At 39.4% G+C, this 24,338-nt stretch overlaps 1 protein-coding gene across 1 annotated transcript in view; it reads right to left on the minus strand.

Moving 5' to 3' along the window:
* The window catches only part of PIK3AP1 (phosphoinositide-3-kinase adaptor protein 1), a 91,047-nt gene that overhangs the window by 60,032 nt on the left and 6,677 nt on the right, over positions 1 to 24,338 (minus strand). The gene's annotated exons all lie outside the window — the stretch shown is intronic.

Raw genomic sequence — 24,338 nt, forward strand, 5'->3', positions numbered from 1 at the left:
TTGGGGAAAGGTTCAGCTTCACGGTCACTCACACCTTAGAATTATTTTTAAATGTTAGCTTGTCAGGGCTTGAAAGACACTTAAGAATCATTTAGAGCAAAATTCCACTCATTAAAGAATTTTTTTAAATCATAGTCGATTTCTATTTGGACACAGTGACAAAAGCTCCGTTCTTGAAAGGGTCGACTGCACTGATGGGTGTTTGGACTCATCTGTGAAAGCTCATCGTTATGTTCAATCCAACCCTGTGGAATCTGCTTACATGATGCAGGTCAAGGAAATCTCAACTTAACCCGCCTTAAACAATAGGACATTTGTCTCTCGGAACAGAAAGTCCAGCAGTTGGGCAGGTCTGGGGGTTGGCTGACATCAGGGTTCAGTGACATCATCGGGGCCCCAGGTTCTTTCCATTTCTCTATTCTATCACCTTCAGCCTGAGTTTCATTCTCAGATCTGTAGTGGCAATCTGCAGGTTCACTTCAGAAACAACAAAGTGCAGAGGAGGAAGAGAATTGTATCCCAAGCACGGAATATAAACTCTTCCCTTCACTCTGACTATTCCAACTTATGTCACATGCACAATAACTATCATCAGGGGGATGCCATGCACTCACTGACTCCATTAATCATCCAGGGTGGAAAGAATGTTGGAACTTGCACCACAATGGCCAGCACTCCTGCCTCCCAGGAACCTCTGCCTCAAACAGAGTTCTCCCTCGCCCCACAACTCAGAACACGGCCATGCCTTCCACAGAACAGGTCGTACAACATGTTCCCAAATGCCCTCCTTGCCTTTCTGTGGACACATTCTAGTTGGTCCGTTTCCTCCTAAAAAGGTGTCACCCAGGATGAAACACCATTCTTGGTGGAATGCAGTGAAATCACAATATTCTAAGACTGGGGAGATATATTTTTATTAATGTAGCTTAATACTATAATAGCTTTCAGTGACAACATCATACTGATGGGTCCTTATCATACAAGTAGTCAACTATAACTTGCAGTTCATTTTCTCAAGTTAATGCCACACTGAATTTCTCCCATGCTATAATAGTTGAGTTGCTTTTACAGACCTATGAGCAGAAGTTAGGATCATCTCAATTGAACCAGATCAAGATAATTCTGAATAATGCTTCTGCCACTGAATGTAATAACTACCCAGCCACCTATAAATGTTATCCATCTATAAGCCTGTATTAGTTTGATAGGGTTGCCACAACAAAATAACACAGACTGGGTGCTTAAACAACAGAAATCTATTTTCTCACAGTTCTTGATCTGGGACTTCTATCCTGCAGAACTTCTCCCAGTTTGGTTTCTTCTGAGGCCGTTTTCCTTGGCTTGCAGATGGTTGGCTGCCTTCTCGCTGTATCTTCAAATTGTCTTTCCTCTGTGCACACACACATCTATGTCCTAATCTCTTCTTATAAGGACCCTGGTCATAGGTCATATTGGATGAGGGCTCACCCAAAGGACCTCATTTTAACCTTAATTACCTCTTAAAAGACCTTATTTCCAAATACCATCTGGAGGTACTAGGGGTTAGGATTTCAACACATGAATTGGGAGAAGGTAGACAAAATCCAGCCCAAACAAATTTGAGATTTGACTTCTCTATACACCTCAAAGTCAAAAAACTGAACAGGTAATCTAAGAGCAGAGTTTCTCACATTCCACTACACAATTCCTGAAGGACAACCATTAGAGAACCACCATTAATCCAATTCCCTTCTCGCATTACGTTGAGATTAGCCACTTTGGAAAGGGAATTTTGACTAAATTTGGGAGTGTGTTGAAGGGAAAGATCATTTTGGAAACTAGAGCATTTCCAGTTTAGCAAAAAGAGGGCTCTATTAAGGTGTTTCCACAGAGTGAGTGACTTTGGACATGAAGAAGCTAAATGTGAGTCATAATGGAGAAGGCTGAAGGAAACAAGTGCTAAAATGTTATCAAAAGACAAATTTAGTTACTTCCCAATTTTACTTAGGAAATGGGTAGCAGCAATTGAAATTGAGACACTGAAAATTTTCCTGAATGCTCTTGGCATAGACTGACTATTCCCATCTTCATCACTTTGGCCTGTAATTAGCCAGGTGGGCAGTGATGACTTGGCATTTTGCCTGGATTTAAAGACCCATGTTTATACAAACATGATGAATAGAAAGCAGTTGGTATTCTTTCTCAATTTTATTCCCTTAAAAATATATACAAACACAAATATAAATAATAAATAAGTATATGCGGGTACAATTAGAGCAACTCCACAAAAATATGAAAGAATTAAGTAGGTAGCACTAAAGAGTAGGATTTAGACAAACAAACACCTGTTCATAATTAGCTATTACTCACTGATCCTTAACTGTTACTTCTTAGATTATATCCCTAATTTAAGAGGTAAAAGCCTGCCTCTTATCTCCAGGTGGATTTACAATTCTAGTGCCTGAAGCTCTGCCAGGGTTTGTTTGTTTGTTTGTTTGTTTGTTTTCCCTTCTTGCTTGTTTGAGCAAGTACTCAAAAGATGAGAAATTATGATTGGAGGGTCTTTAAAGCAGTGATCCCCAACCTTTTTGGCACCTGGGACCAGTGCTCCTATCAGAATCTAATGCCTGATGATCTGAGGTGGAGCTGAGGCGGTGATGCTAGCGCTGGGGAGCAGCTGCAAATTCAGATGAAGCCTAGCTTGGTTACCTGCCGCTTACCTCCTGCTGTGAGGCCCAAAGACTGATACTGGTCTTCGGCTCAGGGGTTGGGAACTCTGCTCTAAAGGTCACTCAGCCCAGCTCCTTTATCAGATGTTTGAAATCTCCTTCCCCACACAGAATGCCTACTTAAAGCCAATGATACTGGCATATGAGAGTCCACCTTTGCAAGACCTGCCTCCTCTCAAGGAAGCTCCCTCATCTTCAATTGCCTCAAAAAAAAAAAATTGTCAAGGGAGAAGAGAAGCACCATTTTTCATTCCCTACTCTAATTTGCACTGCCTTGGTAGCCATTATGAGATTAGTCTGCGACGACATGACACTTGGCTAGAGAGAGTGCTGTGTGACTCCACCCTCTTTTCTTTTTTCTTTTTTTTTTGGCCCCATTAATATATGCTTTTAGCCATTTACCAGCTGACATCGAGCTTCACCTCTGGTCTCTAATCAAAACCTTAGCAGGGTTTTACATAAACTGAAATTTATATTCAATAATCACCATAGCAACCATCACACAGAATTAGATAAAACTTCTTCCCCTCTGACATAATCTACTTTTTTTTTTTTAAAGAGCTGCTTTTCTCTTCAATTGAAAATCTGAGCTATTCAAAAGATAACCATTAAAAAATCTATTTTGAAAAACTACATTTAAACAGACTGTGACAAGGTTCTGAAAACAGGAATTTTTAAGTGGTTTCTAGACACTCAGCACCACACACTTTCTCCCTCCTCTGGTGGCTGCACATTGCTGAAGTATCAAGGGTTTGGCCCTGTGCTGGGAATTGTTAAACTCGAAATAAGGCTTCCCTCCTAAGTTTGACAACCATCCTTGAAAGATGCCCCAAGATAACAACCCTAAGTGAGGGGAAAAAATTCTGCTAATTTCAAAAAGGATATTTGCATCTGTCTCATTATTCTGATACATCTCATTCCCTTGCTACTTAGAATCCCAGAAGTTGAGCAATTCAGTTGTGCTAAAATTTGAGACAATGAAATTATGCTATTTTTCATAAACCAAGAAATTTGATCTTGTTTATTTAGAGTATAATGTAGAGTATAATCATTCATTCATTCATTCATCAAATATTTATTGAGCACTAGATGCTACCATATGCTGAGAGCTGTGTCTCACAAAGACGAGTGAGATTTTGTCCAAGACATCGAGATCTTTACTTTTCTAATTCCATCGTATGGCAGATGTTTTATACCATAATGTTAGAGAAATCTTAATGCATTTTCTCTGAATGAACACTCAAGGTTGTATCTACTTATAGGGGATGGTGCTTATCCCATAACTGTGCCCATGACACCAGAAACTAGACAGATGGCTAATAGGTTGCTTTTATTACTAAGGCCTAGTAGACCTCACCAGGGGGCATTCATTTTGAGATTTCTGAAAATGTCCTGACTTGCTCCCAGTGCAACTCTGCCACTTAGAAGATACACCTATCACTCTAAATGATAAAGAAGGCTCCCCCAAATGCTCCTAACAGTCAGGTGTTGTGAAAACAATGAAAGACAACTTGTGAAGGTTCTCGGTCATTCTTTTCCATTCGAGGCCACTGACATAGCTAGTAGGCAAAGTTGGGGTGGGGGGTACCCAAATAGTTGCCAAAATATCTTATATGCCTAGCAATGAGAAATCTTACCTATTAAGTGAAATAAGGTATGTGAGAAAAGTGCTAGACCAGGAAGGGCATGCTGGTTTCATTTCAAGTGCCAGTTCCAGGGGAATGGGTTAGATGCCTAGAACCCTGAGTAAGACCACTGCTGAGGCCACATCCCAGCTCACGGATAACAGATGCCTTGATCCATCAATGAAGTCCAACCTGGGAGCAGGCAAGTTGCACTGTACAATATGTCCCACTATTCCAGACCATGGGAGCTGGAGCCCAGGCCATACTGGAGGGAGAGTGGGGAAATACATGGCACTGAGTTATCCGGGAGTGTGTAACAATAAAAAGAAATAAACATCCCAATGCATTTGAAGACCAATGAAACTGTGTCAACGATCTGAAGGAAAACTTTTAAGGTACAACCAGCAGAATTTAAGACAGAATGGATACCTTTCAAATGTCTGGAAAAGACAAGAGCTAACCAAATACATTCCATCTTAGGAAAAAAAAAATGCACTGAGGCATAAAAAATAGAAAACTTAAATATGGTCACAGAAATCAGAGATCAGAGCATTTATGGTGACACCTTCTGACAGATACACCATGTTGCTAATTAAATAAGACAAACTGAGGATAGGTTCAAGTCCTTTTGTAAGAGGTAAAGTCTCCCCAATGTATGCATTGCAACCCAACACCAGAGTTCTTTGCTGTTCGTTTGTTTTTGCTTTTTTAAAGATCAGTAGAAAGATTGCAATCTCCCAACACAGCCTCCTGGTAATGATGTAGATGTGTGGCTTTTGTGGTCAAAGGAAGCAAAGAATGTCATTTTTAGTATCTTCTGGGTGCAGATTTACTGCTTAGAAAAATAGGAATAAATACATCCACAAAAGCCGCAAAATTTAGCTTGTGAGTTATTCATGTCTTGATTTTTTTCAGAGTTTCTTTGATGTCCAATGTAGAATCTAAAATGACCCCAGCATGGTTTTCAGGTGGTCATTCCAGTGGTCATTAAACTCAATATGCACAAACCTATCATTGGTGTGAAGTAAGCAAAGAGAGAACACCCCTAGACTTCCCATTCTGTTCAGGTCCATGCAGCTAGGAGGTATAGAGGCAGTCAGATTGTAGTTCAGCAAGAAAGGATGCTGACTATCCTTATCTTCCTCCAGTTCCTAATGCCACTTCCAAAGCGAGATTAACAGCAAATGATGGGTCTCTATCCCCTTCTTCTCATGTTGCAGAGGGAATTGTCCTACTTGGCATGCATTCCAAGAATGAAAAGTTTATCATGCATTTACTGTGTGCCAGGCAGTGAGCTAGACAGTGGGACAACCCAGCTGGATACATTTTGTTTTGCGGCTTGCTTTCTATCCCAGCTCATAGACAGCTGTCCTCTAATCCTTCTTGTTTCAGCTCCCAAGGACCTCATGGTCTCTGGGTTATAGAGATTTAAACATAATTAACCCAGAGCAAAGAGAAAAAGTCAATAATAGGAGAATACCTAATATGTTCACCATAAAAAAGGGCAGAAAAGTGACAAGAGTGAACTCTCCAAAACTGGTTCTCTGAATTTTCATGTCAGAGAGATGACATTTTAGAATCTAAGAAGAATCATTCAGGACATTTCCTAATAAACTTAGGAAATTCATTTTCCTCCAAGAAAGAGGCAGAACAAAAAGCTTCCATTTTTTTTTTTTTTTAAGTGTTGGCTGTAGGCCTGTAATGAATAAAGAGAAATTGAGAGGGTCTGTTACATCTCGGACTTTTTGAGGAAGGACCAATATGCCCTAAGATAGAAAAATGGAACAAGACAGAGAACGGGTCTTGGGGAACAGGGGGACAGGGAAAAGTGCCTGAGCTGGCTGAGGTCTAGAGGCCCCCACATATGCACATGCAACTCCAAGAGCTTCATGTTTACCTGTTTAATACATTGTGGGTGGCGGGGTGGATGTACATAAGTTTTGTTCCAAGGACAAAAACATTCTGCTGCTAAAAAAAAAAAAAAAAAAATCTAAGAAACATGCCAGTAAAATTACAGAAGTCAGCAGGGGCCAGATGGTACAGAGCTTTAAACTGTCACACTAAGGAGTCTGGACTTTATCCTTTGGTCACTGGTTCCCCATTTGGTTTTAGGAAAATAATTTTTGCAGTTTAGTGGAGGAGAGGCTGTTGTTGTATATGAGATAAAATAAAAAGCAAGCTACATAATAAAAACCACACAATAATATACTACGCACAAAAAAAATTTCTACTTACATCTATGTTAAAAATCCACAGAAAATGATCAATTAATTGAAAAAATAAGGTTGTGGAATAATATGTACACAATGATTCTATTTATAGTGAAAAAAATGCCCATGCATGTGTTTCATAAATTCATAAAAATGTAAAGATACATACCAAACCACTTATGGTAGTCAACCTCTATGAAGAATAAAGATTTGGGGACAAATAGTTTTACTCTTTCCTCTATAGATTTCTGATAGTTAGAAAAAAAAATTTATAGCAAGCATGTATTACCTTTATAATTTCTAAGAGACTTAACTTAAAAAAGAAAAGATTACCATAAAATAAAAGATATAGTTTCTGTGACAAGAAACGGTCAAAGCTTAAAATCAAACTGGTGGCCGTGAAAATAAAAAGGGAGAATGAGCCCAGCAGACAGATGCTGACAAGAGAGCAGAGGTGAGCCTGGTGAAAGAGGTAGGGGAGGGGGAATGCAGGTATGATGTATTTCCATTCATTCTCTCAGTTATAATTCCTGATAGTCTCATAGAGTGGACGGTTTCACCTCACTCTACAGATAATGAAATGGACTCTTGGAAAGCCTTGCCCACAAGGTTACTGAAGCCAGAACCTTGGCTCACCTGACCCCAAACCTTAGACTTACTACCTTGGCCAACTGATTTCCTTCACATCCAGGGCTCTCTTAACTTCCTTTTTCATGCTCAAGTCCTGATGGATACAGCAGTAGGAAAGTAGGGAGCTAGTTCTGATGACACAGGGTGGGCACTGGGGAAATGGGCAAGGCTGAAATATGCTCCCATCTCCCCACTGGGTGGCAAGTCGCAGATGCTGAACCTGGACATTAACAGACAAATGCCCACATGCCAGCTTAGCTCATGAGGATTCCTGAGAGCAGAGCCTATGTTTTCTACAGAATCTGTAATGCCTCTGCAGCATCTAATACAGTACCAAGTCTTCACTAAATTCACTGAGTGGGTGTTTAATAAATATACTTTAATGGAAGGGCAGCGGGATCACCTGAAGCAATATGAAACTGCATTTGAGTCCTTATTTAGATCATGAATGTTCTGAAAGCATTTTTTTCTCAACAATTCAGGATGTAGGCAGTCAATGCACAATGTGACAGATAATGACTGCAACCCTACCAAGAGAGTAATTTAATCACATTGTTATAAAGCTGGTGCAGTAGAAAAGTAACTATAATATCTGTGCTCCAAGAAGACTTCAACCAAACAGCCAATGAAGCAAATAGCATTTACTATGACTTCTATGTGCCCACATGGTCCATGGCACAAAGAACCCCAAGGAATAACAGTACATGGGCCCTCCTCCTAAGGAATTCATACTCTAGCTGGGGAGCCAACCAGAAATTCAGGAAATGATCAAATAAATGCCCGTTACCTGAGGATGTCCAGCAAATGACTTCCATAGGACTCCACAGAATGGAGAAACCATGGACACTAGAGGCATTACAGATTCTGTAGAAAACATGGGCCCTGCTCTCAAGAAAACATGGAAAATAGGGACGCTTCGGTGGTAGGGTCAAGGATAGAGACAAAAAAAGACAAGGCTTCTCCCAGTTTCTTAGGACCATAATAGCATTTCATAGTATCCACAAAAGTATCCATACCTTTCAGGCTATTCGCCCCCCAGCATGGCGTGGCTGCTTGGCTAGAACTATTTAATTTCCTGATGACCCCTCTGCATGTTTATTGTCAAGGAGCTATTGCAGATTTGGAAGCAAACAACCTTGCCCCACTCCAATACCCCCTCGGGATTTCCACTGTTTGTTCAATAGCCAACACTGCACGTCAGGGCTCAGCTCATTCCCACCAACCACCATTCCCCACCCACACCACAGGAAACGAGGCCTTGTGCAAGCAAAGGGCCTGCAATCTCTAGGGTAAAAACTACTGATAGTGAAGGGGATTGGTGATAAGAATCAAAGGGCAAGGATGTCGGAGGAACTTTAGCACTTGATGCTATCTCAATAAAATACACTAGCCTATGGAAATTTACTATAATATTTCATCAGAAAAATCTGTGTGTAATATGAGTTTCATTTCTCATTTAAGTAGGATCTATATACATTTAGCTCTATATTCAACTGACATTGGGGAAAAGGCTGCCTCAAAAACTAGGGTCACCCCTATCTCTGGGCTGAAAGAATCGCTCCAAAAGTCATTTTGGTCATACTGCTGCCCCAACCAACAAAAAGCCCTGTGAGATAAGAGGGGCAAAGCTGTTAAAAATTTGTTTTTCAATTACATCCGGCAGACAATATTATATTACTTTCAGGTGTACACCATAGTGGATAGACATTTATATAAGTTACGAAGTGATCATTGCAATAAGTCTAGTATCTCTTGGGGCAAAGCTCTTTATCCTGATGTTGAAGACCCCTAATTCCACTTACTCAAGTTGATATTTATTATCCTCCCCACACTGTTCTTCCCCAACCACTTCTTGGCCCAAATTTAAAAGCATTCTGTGACTTCCTACCCCTCTGCCTTGCCCATGGAGTTCCCTTATCCTGGACAGTCATTTTCTCCCATCCTCACCAATGCCTCTTCAAATCCAACTTTCTAATTCAGTGCCATCTCCTAAAATTTTCAACTGCCCAACCTGTTGAAAGTGCTTTCTTATTTTCTGAATTCTATATGCATGCTGGTCCCATCAGAGGCATCTTTCATTCGTATATACTGAACTCATCCACAAGTCTGCTTCCCCTTTTTCCACCTTAAAATCAAGCACCAAGTCTTGCTGGTTCTGCCTCCTTTTCACCTCTTCAGAGTATTTCTTCCTTTCCATTCCCACTGCCTCTGTTCAGCTCAAGCCCACATCACCTCTCCCCTGAACAATGCAACAGCCTCCTGCCCAAACTTCAGCCTCTCACCCTCTCCAGACAGCCAGCAGACTGAACTTACAGAAAATAAATTCTGATCATGTCATACCCTGATTTTCAGCTCTTCAGTGTCTCCCCATGGCCTTCAGAGCAGTCTAAGCTGCTGAGATAAATATGAGACATTTAGGATCCAATCTCCCCTTTAGCCTTCCCATGAAAGGACTAGACCTGTGGTTCTAAAACTTTAACACACATCATAATTACCCAGGGTACTTGTTAAAAAATACATATACCCAGTCCATTCCACACTAACAGTTCATTTGGTAACTGGGAGAGCCCAGAAAAATGAATATTGGGGGGAAAAAGGTGGGGTTCAAATATTCATGAGGAATATGAACATTTTCAAAAATGTGAGGTTCAAAATACTTGGTTCTTCATCAAAACCAAAAATATATAATTCTGATGCAGGTGTGAGGATCACACTTTTAGAACACCTGATAGAGACATTGTGAAAATAGGAATAGAAATGTAGTTTCTTGAGAAGCCAGTGAATGTAGTGGTTAAGACTAGAGGCTTGGGAGGCAAAGCTGAAGTTCCCATGTGCCGCTGGGAAAGTAACTTAACTGCAAAATGTGCCTTATCTGCAAAATGAAGATAATAACTGTGTTTAGTTTACAGGTTAAGATTAAATGAGATACTTATTATAAAACAGTTAGCATAACAGTTAGCACTATAAATATCCTACAACCAGTGGAAGTTGAAGAAAAACAGTAAAAGCAACATTGTCCAGGTTTTTAATTTACAGTGTCTCTGGATTGGAAGAGACTTTCGAGATTCCTTTTCAGTGTCATTGGCAATTGTTTATCCAACTTTAACCTGAAAGCTGCCAATGACCAGGCTTCTGGCCACCACCTCCTGATGATGCAGCCTCTGGCCACCACCTTCTGATGATGCAGCCTGCCCTCTTGTTAAGCCATTCCAGATGTTAACTTCTTCCCTAAATCTGGTAGAATTCTGTTTGTCAGTTACCACTGTCCATGAATCCTAATTTGACCTTTGGAGCATCACCAAACAACATCATTCTTATATCCATAAGAGTTCTTTGAATGTCTGAAGGTAATTATCACATCTTTCCTTGGTATCATTTTCTTTAGGAAGACAATAAAGTATAGTGGATGGAAGTCTGAGTTCAGAGTTAAGAGGTCTGGGCTTTTGTCTTGACTCAGTTCTGTATCATTGAGCAAGTCACCTGACAATGCTAAGCCTCAGTTTCACTCTACCCCCAAATTCTATAATTCTATGGTTAAACACCCCCTGGTTATTCCTCTATTCCTTCAGCACGGGCATTTTTCGAGACTTCCTACTGTGGCAGTTATCTTTCGCATTGTTTGACAAGAACAAAACAGCAGTCCCCTTTTGGGAAAATTCTTGATCCCTTCACTCTCACCAAGTGGTCTGAATGGAAGCTGACAAGTTTTTAGAAACCCCATACCACAGGCTATCAACATGAGCCATCCATAGTCCTCCAATTCCATGGTCATAGTTATTGGCCTAGAGTTAGGTGTCTGACCCAAGTTCAACTAAATAGATTGTACCCTGGGATTTTAAATTTTTGGATGAGAAAGAACAATATCAATTCCTCTCTGGAACTGGAATTTGGAGGAATGAAATGTGACAGCTCCTAGGGGCTATTATTCCCTTTCCTGAAGTAAGTCCCCAGAGAATGACACCAATATGGAGAGACACAGAAAGGAGAGGTGGAGAAGTAACCCTGTGGAGTTCAAGTGCTTGGTTCCAGGTTATCTCTGAGGATCAAGTGCACTCCTGCCATTTCCATAATTTGGTTAATTCTTCTTTTGCTCAAGTTGAGGTTCTCTTCCTTCAAAAAAACAAATCTAGAGTAATACACTCATCTTTGTAAGCAGGCTTCAAGTGGAGACAGCTCTGGTTTACTTGTCCTCCCCAGCCTAAATTTCCACTCCCCCAACCTTCTGCCAACAGCTACTCCAGATGAGTAACTGGAGTCTGTGTATACCAGAAGACTCTTCTTCCAGTCTGGCCATTTTTCAGGAGGGCAGCTCAAGACTGCATCTCAGAACAATCATGCCACCTTGCTGATTTATAGTGAGCATTTAGTCACCTCAAACTCCCAGCTCTTTTCCATGTAAACCATGGAAGCCAGGACTTTCCCTTTGCCATGCTATAATTGTATAGTTCAGTTTATTTTGTTTTGGAGGGGATGAGGTTTGGGACCTAACTGCAAATAAACACTTGCCTTGTTAAATGCTATATGTTGGATTGAGGTCCGTGTTCCAGCCTGTTGAGATTGTTTTGACTCAACATTCCATCACCAGTGGCAAAGCTTTCCAACTGGTCTACCAAATGCAATGGGTTTACAAATGTGCCAAGATATTCATTCCCTCAGTTCTCTGCTTGGTGGAACAAAGTTGGAGCTCTGAACGCATATTAGTGGCTTCTAACTCCTGCAGCCTTACCATTTTCTGAGTATTCTTATTTCACATTTCCATGGTTATAGTAACATAGGGAAGCTGATGTTTTTATAACATAAAAATATTTAATCATAAAATGCTCATTTACAAAATCGGTCCCCATTTAAACATCTCTGCTTGCTTAATCTTGGTCTATATTCTCATCCGCCAAGTCACACGTTGATTGCTTATTCTCTCCCAGACTTAGTATTTCTCCACCATAAACTATAAATGCAGTGCAACTCAGTTATATGGGGTGACTCTAGGTTTTGCAAAAGATGCAGTATTTTATGAAGCTGATGAAAGTGGCGTTAGAAAATGAATCACAAGTAAAGCCTCTGTCTGTTGTAAAGGGAACTAACTGACCAGGATAAAGTTCCCGGGGACACTACCTGATAATCAGAAGCAAATGATAGGAATACGTGATGATTGAGAGAAGACCTTGAAAACTGTAAAAGGCAAAACAAACTCACAGATACAGAGAACATTTTGATGGTTGCCAGATAGGGGGGGAGGGGTTGAGAGGAGTGGTGAAAAGGGAGAAGTAATTAAGAAATACAAATTGCAGTTATAAAATAGTTATGGCTATGGTGACAGAAGGAAATTTAACTTTGGGTGGTGAATATACAATGCAATATACATATGATGTATTATTGAATTGTACACTTGAAACCTATATGATTTTACTAACCAGCCACCCCAATAATTTTAATAAAAATATTTTTAATAAATAGTTATTAGGATGTAAAGTATAGCATAAGGAATACAGTCAATAATATTGTAATAACTATATATGGTGTCAGATGGGTAGATTTATTAGGGTGATCATTTTGTAAGTTATATAAATGCCTAATCACTATGTTATACACTTGAAACTAGTATAATATCATACGTCAACTATAATTGGAAAATAAAATATGCACATTAAGAAAAGAAAACTATAAAAGTCAAATGTGTTGTGAATTATATTTCATTACAATTATTTTTAAAAAGTCAAATGTGAACTAAGGAATGATCTTGTGCTAGCACAAAACTGTGTTAGAAAAATGTACTCAGCCTTTCTTGTATAAAACCCAGCAAATGTGGATTGAGTCTTTGTATGGTTTAATAATTAGCGTAGAGCTGAAATCATAATAAAAACTGTATTAATCTGATCAAATAAATTTACTTTCTGAAGTTTCAGTTTTACTTTTCAAAATAAAATCCCAATAAATACTTTCCCAGGATCAGCTGTCTTTGGATTATAAGGGTGTCCTAAACTCGAGTTGTTGCCATTGTTGCAACTTTCATCCATTGCTCCTTGCCCTGTGCCTGAAGAAACAGAACAGCCTGGCCCTTCTGCTTTTCCATGTGACAGGTCTTCAATACCCCAGACAGTTTCCATGGTTCCAGCAAAACTTCTTTTCTCCAAAACAGGTTTATCTCCTTCAAACGTTTATCATCTGACAGAATTTGAAATTCCCTTGTTCACTCCATTCAATCATTCATCAATTTATCGAGGCCCAACTATGTGTGAAGCTCTCTTCTACACACTGGGGATACAACGGTTAAAATAATCCCCACTCTCCTGAGGCTTATATTCTATTGAAGGGACAATAGACAAAGATGAGTGAGTGGATGGATGGATATCTGCATGTGCTCCCACTGAGATAGCGAACACTTCTCCACGTAAGCTGAGCAATGTAGGACAGAAGAGGAGCCTCTTTTCTGATGCCATATGAAGGTTTATGCTCCTGTTCATAAACCTTCATATGGCATTTACTTTTTTTGGACATGACATTGCACTGTTGACCATGTTTATTTTACTTCAACTAAAACCACCAGAACTTACAAACGATACTCTTGAAATATATATCCCTTCATTCTGTTATTGTACGACAACTGTTTATTTTTTTGGATCCTGAGCAGGACTTTTATTGATCTTATTAATTTCAACTTATCTTTTGCCCATCCTTCCAATCGTCACACACTTACATAAACTAAAACGTGAAACTTTCAAATTAATATATACACCTCAACATCACTGTTGTCTAGAAACTTAAGGAAAGAAGCAGAATACTCATTTTTAAATTGAGTGCTTGAATAAAGCTACTCTAAAACTTCAAATAACCCAAATCACCATTCTGAGAAAATGACCGACCTGCCTAAAAGCCATGATTAACTTGGGCTCTATGTTACCATTACAGGGTAAGAATGTGCATACCTGCATACCATATGCAATACCTATAAGCCATGCCTTTTCTTCTTTTTGTCAAGATGTATGTTCAGGAAACATTCTTTCCTTCATGCATGCTAGAAGGAACTATCAAAGGGGCCCTCAGGATATCTCAAATCCCTTTTATTATTCAAAGGAAACTTTTTGCTTCATAACCCTGGACACTCTTGGCATTAAGTAATTAACAGGACAACTGGCTGTTTAATGCCTTCTCCCTCTAGAATGCATAAACTGCAAGAGCAGAAATTGAGTGCAACCTTTTCATTAAGCCTTCTCAGGATCTTGCAGAGTACCACCCCATTAGCAAGTGCTCCATAAACTCAATAAATATTTGTTTACTGTAAACATAAATTAACAGTCATCTCTGCCACGAACTGTGTAAAGCAGGGCAAGTCCTCTAACACTTCTGGGTCCTACTTTGCTCATTTTAAACTAAAGGAGTTGGGCCAGGTGACTCGGAAGTTTCCTTTTAGAATGTTAATATTCCATCTTCTGGACTCAGCGATTCCCTGTTTCTGTTTTCATATGAGAGGCTCCAAAGCAAAGTGTGGGCAAATTTTAATCACATGAATACACTAGACCATGGCAGGGATGTTGAAGGATTTCTAGAACCTATGAGGCTTTCAATTCAAAGTGACTACAAAATAAAAATAAACACGTAGGCTGCCAAATTACCGGATGATTATTTCGGCATACGTTTTTCCTGAAAAACTTTTAACACAAAAATGCATCACAGTTGGAGACCTCAGGCAACTAACCAAGGCTTTAATATTCAGAAAGTTTTAGAACAAGCAACAGGTTGACCCTGTTTAGAATGCTAAATGCCACATTCTACCACACAAATGTTTTCCCACATTTTACATGCTCAAAAAAAAAAAAAATGAGTCAACAGCTAACGCTAATAATCTGCTCATTTTGATGGACATCAATCTTACCGCAAGCTTTAATTATAGCTACAGCCTCAAACATTAGCTGTGTATGTAAAAGGAAACTTATTTCGGTCCAATCTAAAAGTAAAGCATTTTCATTTCATCATCAACCTCCCCTCTACTTCCTGTGTTATTAGATGTTAGAGAGAGAGCCGGCAGTCTGTTTGTAAAACTGGCAACTTGGCAAACAAACTATGCATGTTCAACCAGCAATCTTTTACATGGGAACCTAGAAGGGTCCAACCTTGTAAGAGCAGTAGAGAAGACACACATCTACAGAAGGCCATAAACCCAGAAAAAAAAAGTACCAAGGAATTCCTGAACCAGAGATCTCCTCTGAACTCTACAGATTTCTTTACTTCAATGCTCTCCTTCAAAAAGGACATACCCAGTTTAACTTCTGCTTCTAATAAATTTATATGCACCCATGAAGATAGCAAGTCCAATATTTAACCAGCTTCTATAATGGCATACCTGATTCTTTTGTGGGATAGTTGTCAATCTGGTACATTATTAAGTATGGACATAGTAAAAAGGATGCAAGTTATAGACCCTGGCATGCTCTGCATCAATTTAAAGAGTTTCTGTTTAGTCACATCCTGACTATGTGACCACAAGAAAAACCTACCCATGGAAACAGCTGACAATCCAGATGGCACCAGCAGCTCAGTCCCCTAAGAAGGATATTCATGGGAAGAATATCTTTTTCTCCAACTGGGACATTCAAAATGGGCTCAAGGGTAAAGAAAATGGACAACAATCCAGGGATGTACCCACCCATTCAGTTATCCATTCATCCACCATTTACTGGTCACTTACCACACATAAAACATTGTCGGTAGAGATAATATGTCATTAAAAAGACAAACACAGTGAAAATGAAATAGTCTCCAGTAGTTTTTTCTCCCACAGAAAGACAATTTTATCAATTACTGATTTTGTTTTTTTCTGTGTCTTAGACAATCAACTGATCACTGTTTGTATCTAATTTTTACCAAACTAGCTAAATCAGAAAGTTTATGCTCAGAAGTCTACATGACAAGCCAACTATGGATTCAATAATTTCTCCAATGGACAGATAAAGAGTCATTTACAGCATAAATTTCCTTGGCCATCTCAGACACACTCTGTCATGTGAATGGCGCTGGAAACTAAATTGAAAAGCTGTCAAAACATCCCTGAATAATAGGGAAATTATAACAGATGTATTCTGTCATGCATATTTGCCTCCATTTCCCCCACCCCCATTACCTTCCTATGAACCCACATTCATAAAGCTATATGTAGACCATAACGAACAGCATATGTAAAACGTTAAACACATTCTTTCATTCTCACACAGATAATGGCATCGTATTATATTCTCCTAAGACTGAACTTGGGCTAGTGTCCATAAACAGAAAACTATTATTTTGTCATTTAAAATTCTGTTTAAAATTTTGCCGTGAAAGATAACTTGTTAGCTAAAATAATACACTACACCTTGATGGGATTTTGAAAAATGTCAGATTGAGACCCAGAAACAAAATATAATAAGATGTGTAAAATCACACATTGTTAAAATCATGGAATTTTATGTCTATAAAGGTTTGAGATATCAACTTGTACTCTTCCCAGAATTTTAAAAAGGACAAAAAGAAATGCAGGGTGGCCAAGTGACTTGCCCGAGTGGCAAAGCCAGTTAGTGCCACAGTCCATGAAATCTATACTTATAGTCTACTTCTTGTAATAAAGATTGTAGTAACCTAAAAAGACAACAGTCCAAATTTGATTTGACAAAAGTAAAAGTATGACTTAAAGATAAGTAGCTTTAGCCTCTTTGCAGGCATTAGCCCACATCCAGGGAGTGATAGTGCAGACATTACAGCTCTATGTACACACCAATGATACCGTACCACTTCCTTTACCCAGAAAAGCAGCTTAATGAAGCCGAGAAAAAGGTCAAGGAGTTTGCACAAAGGAACTAAACCTGAAGTTCAACCTGTTTGGATTAGTTGGGTGTGAGCCCAACTACTTCCTCTAGATCTATAAAATCCCCATGATGCCATCTTTTTCTCTTTTAAAATTCCCAACTGAAAGTAAAACATGAACGCAGTAGAAAAATTGAAACAGTGGAGAAATGTCTAAAGTAAGAAGTTCAAAATGTCCTTTATTTACCCAAAAGCAACTACTAGCAACAATTTTTTGTATATCCTTCCAGAAAAACAGTTTTATACAGAGGGGTGTGTGTGTGTGCGCGCGCGTGTGTGCGTGTGTGATATGGGCACCCTGGCTTGATTCTGTCATCACTTAGGTTGCCAAGAGCTCAGTCTCACTAGTTCAGATGATAAACTGGTCATTTCAAGTGCAAAAATCCTGCTGTTAAACCTAATTCCGTCTTAACTGACACCGTATTTGTGGACCCTGGGAACATAGCTAAACAGTTGACAAAATATAGAAAGGGACAAACAAAGTGATAGAATAGAGATGAAAACAAGAAAGAGGAGATTAGTGAGAAAAGGAAAGAAAAAGATAGAGATATTTCATACAGATCAGTACCTTGCAGATGCTCATTCAGTACTTCCTGAATGAATGAATGAATGACCGAATAAATGAATGAATGGAGAAACCAGGATGGGCATTTTGTAACACATGTGACATTTAATATATTAAGATATTAGCTGATATGGCCAAAATTCTCTGAAAAGCAAGCATCCTCTTGATCGACACTGTCTAATATGGTAGACACTGGCCACACGTGGCTTGAAATGTGTTCTCTAAGTGTAAAATATACACCAGATTTCAAAGACTTAGTATTTTTAAAAGAATGTAAAATATCTCATTAATGATTTTTATATTATGTGTTAAAATGAGAATATTTTAGACATATGGGCCTAAGTAAACCTCATTATTAAAATCAATTCATCTGTTTCTTTTTACTCTTTTTTTTTTTTTAATTGCAGTGAGTAGAAAACTTTTAAGTTTCACAGGTGGCTCACATGATACATTTCTGGATAGCACTGGTCTGGAATGTAGGTACCATTACAGCAGTGACTATGTCTGTCTTTCCCTGCTCTACTCCAACACCCAGCACAAGGCCTTAAGCATGGTAAGTGCCCAATAAATATGTACCAGAGGAAAGGCTGGCTGTGGTATCTAGATAAAGCAATAACTAGGCCTCTGCCTATAAGGCAGGAGGCCCTGTCCCTGATTCTAGTGCTAACAGAAATGCAGCTGTGTGACCTTGGGCAAGTCAGTGAACCTGCCTAGGCCTCATTTTCTTCATCTTTAAAATATAGATAATATCTGCCTTATAGGAAAATTACATGGAGTAAATGAAATAATGTCTATAAAAGGGCTCTGAAATGGTAAAACAGATGTCAGGTCTCTCCTAAGTTCTAGTATTCTCTTCTAGCAATAGTCCCAGGAGAAGCGAGATGAAAAAAATACTAAAACGACAGAGTAGGAAACTAACCAATTAAATTCCTGATATTTTCATTCTGGCACATGTTAGAAAATGTAGATCAAGACAAGTGCAAACTTGAGATTCTCACATTAGTGGAAATGTCAGCGTTCATCGCTCGCTCCCTTTTCACTGCATCTCACCAACCACAGTAGACAAAGGGAATTGCAGACACTTTCCTTGAAGGACCACAGAAAGTCTAATGAACTGGGAGGACAATGCTGTCTCTGGGTGGCTGATGAAACAGAAAGTGGCCAATTTCACTCTGCCACCTGGGACTCGCAGCTTCGTGGGAAATCCATAATCCCGGGAGACTCTGAGGCCTCAGAAGAAAAGTTCCATGGGCACAAAAATCTACCGTGGTCATGAGTCCTCATTAACTGTTTCAGGCACAGCTAGGAGAGAGACTGTATCTTATTCTACAAGGCGGTCAGGGTACCTGGCAAGGGAAATCCAAAGGACTCATAGGCAGGCTGTAGCTTTTTAGTGACACCGGATGGAATACACTATCCCAGCTGGAATCCTCCTCCCCAAAGATCATTTCAAAAGGGAAGATTGTACGAAGAAAGCATCCTTCAGGAGGGAGAACTTAAGGAGATGCCTAGAGGAGCCAACTGCAGACTAACCCACAGCAGAGAAAGAGCAGACCCAACAACCCACAGCCACAAGGCAGGAGGAGAGAACAAAAATGGTCCATTTCAAGAGGCCCAAGGCCAGACTCTTCCTTCGGTCTCTGCAAGGTACTACAGAAGCCCCAGAAGTTGATGACTTACCATCGGCGAAGCCACCACACTAAGGGGAGCAAAGAGGGTGCAGTGACTTCCCCTTTGCTATGAGTCTCTTCCCCTAAAGGCTGCTGCCTGTGACGTGGAAGCCAGTTGTGCCACAGCCAAGCTCTGAGTCTGTGGGACCATTGCCCCGTGACCTGCAATGTAACAGCCCACAGGGCTTGATCTGCTGGTTACTCATCCAACAAGAACACCAAGGAACTGGGCAGCAGGCATGGAGCAGAGCCTAGAATGTGGCTGCACAGCAGAATCGACTACGGAGGGTTTTTGAAATTCATATGCCTGGGACCAACTCCTCCTCCCCCCAAGATTCTGGTTCAGTAGGTCTGGGGTAGGATCCAGGCACATGCATTTTAAACGAAGTGCAGGGGCAATGCTGATGCCCAACTTGACTTGGGAACCTGTGGTCTAGAGAACTCAGGGAAGCTTTATTGTCCCTAATCCTTTCTCTTCCATGAGGTTTCTTCATCCTTCCTATCTCCACAGGGAAGAGGAGAATGGGGAAGGGAGACTTAAAGGAAAGCAAAGAAAAGTGGAGAGCATACTAGAGTCTGAAGGCTCTGGGTTCCAAAGTGAGCTGCTTCCAGTCCTTATGCAAGTCATTTAACCTCTCCAAACCTCGGTTTTCTCATTTGTGGAATGGCAATAAAACCGTTTACCCCACTCAAGGTTGGGAAGGAGGGTAAATACACATGAAGTACTATGCATTATACATAGCAACTGTCATAAAAGCATTCGTCTGTTTATTAGCTCTCTCCATGAGGGGAAGGAAAGGCACAGGGCAGTTCTCCATATGAGGACCTTTGCAATGAGGCATTGCAAATGTAAAGAAATGACTTAATCAGGCCTCAAGAAAAAAAATTAAATAAACTGAAATAACAAAAAAACTGCAGTCAGAGGGGACATGGATTTTACACTGGGAAGGCGGAGAGATACACAGAACAGACATGCAACCATATTTGGGAGGCTGCAGAGATATGGTTTAGGGGAGATCAGTAGAAATTCACAAAGATTTAGGCACAAAACTGCATGAAGATTTATTGCAACAGTATTTATTTTAAAAAGTTGGAAATAACCTAAAGGCATTTTTTTATTTTTATATTTTTTTTAACATTATGATTAGCATGTATTAGTTTATTTCAGAAAAAAAAAATGTTCCTTTTTAAATCTAGGAAAAGATTTTGGAATCTATTTGATTAGCTGAAAGTATTTAAAATATCTCAACTGTTTTTCTTTTAACCTCTAGTTTAACATTCAGATTAGAAGATTGCTATCAACAAAGAAAGGCCAGCTATGATCATACCCCTCTAAATTCTTCCCATAGGAACATAGGGCAAAATACATTATGATTTGGGATACCATCAGAACTTCTAAAGCATGTAGAACATGAGGAAAGATGGGGGAGGCAAAGAGAAAATAATTCATATAAAGAAGCAGATAAGATATCTCGTGTAATACTAAATAATATTAGGAGCATTAGATATAGTGTTTCCCTTCTCCCTACACACACACACACACACACACACACACACACACACACACACACACACGCTCTGATGAGAACTTCTGAAATAAATCTCAATATCATCCACCAAGTCCTTTCCCACACAGACTAACAGAATCTATGTTTGTATTCCAGTGAGATTTACAACAAAGAATAGAGCTCCAGTAAAGAGGAAATAATTTCTGTCCTGTAACTGGGTTTTTCTTACTTCCTTCTTTCACAGTAATCACTCAACAAGTCTGAAAAATTCAGAATAGCACAGTCTTCTATGCACTGGGTATATATCACTGCAGACATTTTGGAACTAAATAGAATCAGTTAAAAGGTTCTGGGCAAATTGCCTTCTCAGAAAACTTATAATGATATATTACAGCGCTGGGGGCTGAAAGCAACCTTCCAAATCACCTAGTCCCAAACCATCATTTCACAGATGAAGATCTTGGATAATAAACTGACTGCTCCAAGACACTGAAGATTCTAATTAAAACATCTGCTCGGTTTTAAGGTGGCTGGCAAATATGGAGAGAGGGGGTGTGAAATAAAACCTCCAAAACACTTATAGTGGAATAGTAATTATAATCAATGGACCTATTAAATAAAGAAGCTGAAAGGATTGTGATGAAAGTATACCCCTCACTCTAATATCAGGAGCACTACATCTGGAAAACTAAGAGATTAAAAATTGTCAGAGTAGCATGTAGAATCTGTGTTCGGGGCACGGGAAGAGAACTCAGGAGCTCCACCCTGAAGTCTGTTGGGCTAAGCACCAAATGCAGGCCTAATTTTATACCTAAACTGTTGGGTGTCCAGGAGTTGCCCCGATGTGATAGTGCCTCCATTTCCAGAAAAGAGGAGATTTGAGAAAACGGTCCATGCACAACAGAGGTATGTGACCATTAACCTGGCAAAAGAAGGGTGGCTTAGATCCTTGTTCACTACTCAGGGGACTCCTAAACAGCAGCGTCAACATCACCTGGATTGCTTGTTAGAAATGCAGAATCTTAGGCCTGACCCAGACCTACAGAATTGGAATATGCATATTGACAAGGGCCTTCTAAACACAGCGGAAGTTTGAGATGCACTCTTTAGATAACCGAGCAGCAAGAGAAAGTGTAATTGATAACCTGTAACCACATTTAACCTAAGCTTTGGGAATAATTACTTCCATTACCATCTCTACTCTCTAAAGCTTTTGATCTTTAAACCTTATTTTAAATTTTAAATGGTCTCAGTGAATATCTTATTAAGCAGTTATGTTTTTTTCACAAAATACCTCAAAGTTAAGGAAAAAAAGATACGAATACACTGGGAGCTTCACCATTTTCAAGGGTTACATAGATTATGAATTGAGGTTTTTTTTTCCTATTTTCTGCTGGGATCATGGTAGGGACATAATCAATACTTCTTCAGTTTTGAGTTAGAAACCTCAGGAAGAATTGATGAAAGAGGAAGACTGAATTCTGAATAAAATGTGTTCCTGCTGAAAAAGAGCAACTTCATCTCATGTAAGGGAATTTTATCATCAAAAGGCTGTTAAGGTCACAGGGTTCAACCACAGTTCCAAAGCTGAGTCCCTTTATACCAGCCCCTGCTCACGTTCCCAGTGATGCGGCACTCACCACCTCCCAAGGCCACCCATTCCATCTTTGCATGTTCTAATTGTTAGAAAGCTTTCCTGAGATTGTCTCCTTGTAACTTGCAATAGACCTACAGTCAGTAATCCCATGATTACTGTTCCTACTACCAGTTCATCCCCATTGTCAATTTTCCATGACATTTCCCACTGGGATTTTTTTTAAACACAGAAAGTCAAAGAAACAAGTTGCATGTATTTATTTCTCATGGGCCTGGGGCTTGAAGTAGTGGGATATATGAAAATTTTTTTTTTTTTTTTTTTTTTTGCTTTTATTTTGAGGTACCTTAGGAAAATCTCATGTGTACAAGAGGGGTATTAAACTATCACAAGTTATAGAGAATGTAACCAAGGACATAATTATACCAGACACCTAGTGTAGGCATAGTGCTATCCTTAAACACTGTTTTAGCCCAAAGCTTCCTGGGAGTCAAAGGAGGTGTGAAATAGGGTGAGAAAATAGTGCTTCAAAAATGTTTGAGACTCTCTGGCCTATGGGAGTCAGAGATTTTTTAGGCCCAGAAAAGTATTTAGATTAAGTCTGTTTCTGCCTCTTACAGAGAAAGAAACTGAAACTCAAAGAAACTAAGTGACATGACCAGTATTGGGCATCGAACTAGTTAGCGGCAGAACCAGACAGTGAAGTGTCCCTACTGCTGTTCAATGCTCTTTTTGCTGCACTGCCAGTCTCTTAGTCTTAAGTTTATTAAGAAAGTTTGTCTGGCCTAAAAATCAGAGCCTATAGCACCACATTACTGGCCTGACCAATGGCAATGACTATGGACACCCCCAAAACAAATGCAAGCCATCCTACTACACACGGAGACTTCAAATCTCAAAATTCATAAGTCTAATACCAGATAAGAAAGTTATACTGGATCGATAAGCCATCCTCCCTCTTTCTCTCTTTCCTAGAATTCCATTTGTTCCTATATATCCACTGATACTAAAGTGCAGAGATTTTCCACTAAGTAGTTTATTTTAATCTTCCATTAAAGTAATCTCTTTCTGATGAGAGGTTATTTGCTCTCAGAACAGAAACACCATTGTGAAACACTTCATTCTTTCTGAAACACTTGAAACTAAAGTCTCATTGCATACTGAGCCACAGTTGTTAGTAAAATGTAAAATACTGTAGATGATCAATTTATCCGAGCATCTAAACCCTGGATGTATCCAAGCAATATTTTTAAAAATCCTTTTACCATCTATTTTTTTTTAAATAACTCCACTGTAATATTTTAAAGAACCATCTGTCAGAGCATACAGCAGGAGGTGCCAATACAGTGACAAATCATCCATGGAGCTCTGAACGATGGGTTGGCGGGTCACAGTGGCCTGCCCACAGGATCATAACGGACCATTGCAGTGACATAAACTAATTCACAGAAATAACCAGTTGTGTCTAAGTTCTTTGTAAATTTAGGCAGATCGCATTCCCTCAAAGCAATAAAGTACAATCATGTAAGTATGAATTATGTGCTTTTTCTATCATATCCTTCTGAACTAAAAATAAGCAAACGTGAGAGAAATTACTAATCCAGGTTTCAAGCATTTCCAGTGAAATACTTTATGCTAACACTAGTCATTTACATTACAAAACGAGATGGGATCCCATTATGTTACAAGACATGGTCATATTTATTGGTTTAGAGTAGCCTATTTCTGAGATAAAAGCATCAAGGAAGCTATATTAGCTTTTTAAGGTCGCGAAAACTTGTGAATTCTTGATTTAATTCATTAAATGAGACAGGAGTGGATGAACCAAATTAATGCCCAAGTCACACCAGGAATAGCTGAGAATAGTTCCATTGCCCCATAATTTTCTAGGCTTCTTTGTTGGCGTCAGGTATACAGGATCTCAAATGGTAAGAGAACGGAAGATAAACACAGAGTCTGCTCATAGACCACAGTGAGGCAAAAATAGAAAACAA

Source organism: Rousettus aegyptiacus, unplaced genomic scaffold (genome assembly GCF_014176215.1).
Source record: "Rousettus aegyptiacus isolate mRouAeg1 unplaced genomic scaffold, mRouAeg1.p scaffold_m13_p_6, whole genome shotgun sequence".
In the NCBI taxonomy this organism is placed as follows: domain Eukaryota; kingdom Metazoa; phylum Chordata; class Mammalia; order Chiroptera; family Pteropodidae; genus Rousettus; species Rousettus aegyptiacus.